General features: G+C 43.6%; 1 non-coding gene across 1 annotated transcript; it reads left to right on the top strand.

Annotated features, from left to right (window-relative positions):
• The first annotated feature begins 3,186 nt into the window (after window positions 1-3,186).
• Window positions 3,187-3,294, top strand: LOC112704739 (small nucleolar RNA R71). The gene has a single exon (XR_003155348.1). It is a non-coding gene; the product is annotated as a small nucleolar RNA R71 (small nucleolar RNA).
• Window positions 3,295-3,744: the final 450 nt, after the last annotated feature.

The raw sequence follows: 3,744 nt of genomic DNA, 5'->3' as shown, positions 1-3,744 counted from the left end.
AAGAACAAGGAAATTAAGGAACGGGTCCACCTTAGTGATGGCGGCTCTTTCTTCCTCTTGAAGATCCTATGGAGTGCTTGAGCTCCTCAATGTCTCTTCCTTGTCTTTGTTGCTCCTCTCTCATGATCCTTTGATCTTCTCTAATTTCATGGAGGATGATGGAGTGTTCTTGGTGCTCCACCCTTAGTTGTCCCATGTTTGGAACTTAATTCTCCTAGGGAGGTGTTTAGTTGCTCCCAATAGTTTTGTGGAGGAAAGTGCATCCCTTGAGGTATCTCAGGGATTTCATGAGGAGGAATTTCCTCATGCTTGCTCCATCCTTTAGTGATGGGCTTGAGGTCACGCCTTCTCAGTTGGACCGGCTTCCTTCTTGAGTTTCTCTTCCATTGAGCGCCCTCTTCACAAGTGTTTATGAGGACTTGGTCCAACCTTTGTTCAAAGTTGACCCTTTTTGAGTTTGAAAGGGATCTCGGGGATCACCTTCTTCAAGGCCACAATTTCATAGAAGTGGTCTTGATGCACCCTTGAGATGAATCTCTCCATCTCCCATGACTCGGAGGTAGAAGCTTTTGCTTTCCCTTTCCTCTTTCTAGAGGTTTCTCCGGCCTTGGATGCCATAAATGGTTATGAAAAAACAAAAAGCAATGCTTTTACCACACCAAACTTAAAAGGTTTGCTCGTCCTCGAGCAAAAGAAGAAAGAAGAGAGTAGAAGAAGAAGAAATAAGGAAGAAGGGAGTGGTTTTATGGTTCGGCCAAAAAGGGAAAGAAGTGGTGTTTAGGTTGTGTGAAAATGAAGGAGTGAAGATGGGTTTATATAGGAGAGGGGAAGGGTAGGGCTCGGTCAATTGAGGGTGGGTTTGGGTGGGAAAGTGGTTTGAATTTGAATGGTGGAGTAGGTGGGGTTTTATGAAGGATGGATGTGAGTGGTGAAGAGAAAGATGGGATTTGATAGGTGAATGGTTTTGGGGGAAGAGGTGTTGAGGTGATTGGTGAATGGGGGAAGAAGAGAGAGAGTGGTGGGGTAGGTGGGGATCCTGTGGGGTCCACAGATCCTGAGGTGTCAAGGAAAAGTCATCCCTGCACCAAATGGCAAGCAAAATTGCATTTTGAGCCAATTCTGGCGTTAAACGCCGGGCTGGTGCCCATTTCTGGCGTTTAACGCCAGCTTCTTGCCCTTTTCTGGCGTTTAACGCCAGTCTGGTGCCCCTTTCTGGCGTTAAACGCCCAGAATGGTGCCAGACTGGGCGTTAAACGCCCATCTGCTAACCTTACTGGCGTTTAAACGCCAGTAGGTGCGTCTTCCAGGGTGTGCTATTTTTCTTCCTATTTTTCATTCTGTTTTTGCTTTTTTCATTGATTTTATGACTTCTCGTGATCATCAACCTACAAAAAACATAAAATAACAAAAGAAAATAGTTAATTATAAAACATTGGGTTGCCTCCCAACAAGCGCTTCTTTAATGTCATTAGCTTGACAGAGGACTCTCATGGAGCCTCAGAAATGCTCAGAGCTATGTTGGAACCTCCCAACACCAAACTTAGAGTTTGAATGTGGGAGTTCAACACCAAACTTAGAGTTTGGTTGTGGCCTCCCAACACCAAACTTAGAGTTTGACTGTGGGGGCTCTGTTTGGCTCTGTTTTGAGAGAAGCTCTTCATGCTTCCTCTCCATGATGACAGAGGGATATCCTTGAGCCTTAAACACAAGGGATTCTTCATTCACTTGAATGATCAACTCTCCTCTATCAACATCAATCACAGCCTTTGCTGTGGCTAGGAAGGGTCTGCCAAGGATGAAGGATTCATCCATGCACTTCCCAGTCTCTAGGACTATGAAATCAGTAGGGATGTAATGGTCTTCAACTTTTACCAAAACATCCTCTACAAGTCCATAGGCTTGTTTTCTTGAATTGTCTGCCATCTCTAGTGAGATTTTTGCAGCTTGTACCTCAAAGATCCCTAACTTCTCCATTACAGAGAGAGGCATGAGGTTTACACTTGACCCTAAGTCACACAAGGCCCTCTTGAAGGTCATGGTGCCTATGGTACAAGGTATTGAAAACTTCCCAAGATCCTGTCTCTTTTGAGGCAGTTTCTGCCTAGACAAGTCATCCAGTTCTTTGGTGAGCAAAGGGGGTTCATCCTCCCAAGTCTCATTTCCAAATAACTTGTCATTCAGCTTCATGATTGCTCCAAGGTATTTAGCACCTTGCTCTTCAGTGACATACTCATCCTCTTCAGAGGAAGAATACTCATCAGAGCTCATGAATGGCAGAAGTAAGTTCAATGGAATCTCTATGGTCTCATTTTGAGCCTCAGATTCCCATGGTTCCTCATTGGGGAACTCATTGGAGGTCAGTGGACGTCCATTGAGGTCTTCCTCAGTGGCGTTCACTGCCTCTTCTTCCTCCCAAAATTCGGCCATGTTGATGGCTTTGCACTCTCCTTTTGGATTTTCTTCTGTATTGCTTGGAAGAGTACTAGAAGGGAGTTCAATAATTTTCTTGCTCAGCTGACCCACTTGTGCCTCCAAGTTTCTAATGGAGGACCTTGTTTCAGTCATGAAACTTTGAGTGGTTTTGATTAGATCAGAGACCATGGTTGCTAAGTCAGAGTTATTCTGCTTAGAACTCTCTGTCTGTTGCTGAGAAGATGATGGAAAAGGTTTGCTATTGCTAAACCTGTTTCTTCCACCATTATTATTGTTGAAACCTTGTTGAGGTCTCTGTTGATCCTTCCATGAAAAATTTGGATGATTTCTCCATGAAGGATTATAGGTGTTTCCATAGGGTTCTCCCATGTAATTCACCTCTTCCATTGAAGGGTTCTCAGGATCATAAGCTTCTTCCTCAGATGAAGCTTCCTTAGTACTGCTTGGTGCATTTTGCATTCCAGACAGACTTTGAGAAATCATATTGACTTGTTGAGTCAATATTTTGTTCTGAGCCAATATGGCATTCAGAGTGCCAATCTCAAGAACTCCTTTCTTCTGACTAGTCCCATTGTTCACAGGATTCCTTTCAGAAGTGTACATGAATTGGTTATTTGCAACCATTTCAATCAGCTCTTGAGCTTCTGTAGGCGTCTTCTTCAGATGAAGAGAGCCTCCAGCAGAGCTATCCAAAGACATTTTGGATAGTTCAGAGAGACCATCATAGAAAATACCTATGATGCTCCATTCAGAAAGCATATCAGATGGACACTTTCTGATTAATTGTTTGTATCTTTCCCAAGCTTCATAGAGGGATTCTCCTTCCTTCTGTCTGAAGGTTTGGACTTCCACTCTAAGCTTACTCAATTTTTGAGGTGGAAAGAACTTTGCCAAGAAGGCATTGACTAGATTTTCCCAAGAGTCCAGGCTTTCTTTAGGTTGAGAGTCCAACCATGTTCTAGCTCTGTCTCTTACAGCAAAAGGGAATAGCATAAGTCTGTAGACCTCAGGGTCAACCCCATTAGTCTTGACAGTGTCACAGATTTGCAAGAATTCAGCTAAAAACTGATGAGGATCTTCCAATGGAAGTCCATGGAACTTGCAATTCTGTTGCATTAGAGAAACTAATTGAGGCTTAAGCTCAAAGTTGTTTGCTCCAATGGTAGGCATAGAGATGCTTCTCCCATATAAGTCGGGAGTAGGTGCAGTAAAGTCACCCAACACCTTCCTTGCATTGTTGGCATTGTTGTTGTTTTCGGCTGCCATGAGTTCTTCTTCTTTGAAGAATTCGGTTAGGTCCTCTACAGAGAG

This window comes from Arachis hypogaea, chromosome 7 (assembly GCF_003086295.3).
Source record: "Arachis hypogaea cultivar Tifrunner chromosome 7, arahy.Tifrunner.gnm2.J5K5, whole genome shotgun sequence".
Taxonomy (NCBI): Eukaryota; Viridiplantae; Streptophyta; class Magnoliopsida; order Fabales; family Fabaceae; genus Arachis; species Arachis hypogaea.
The sequence above is the reverse complement of the archived record's forward strand: the minus strand, read 5'-3'. Positions and strand labels throughout refer to the sequence as shown.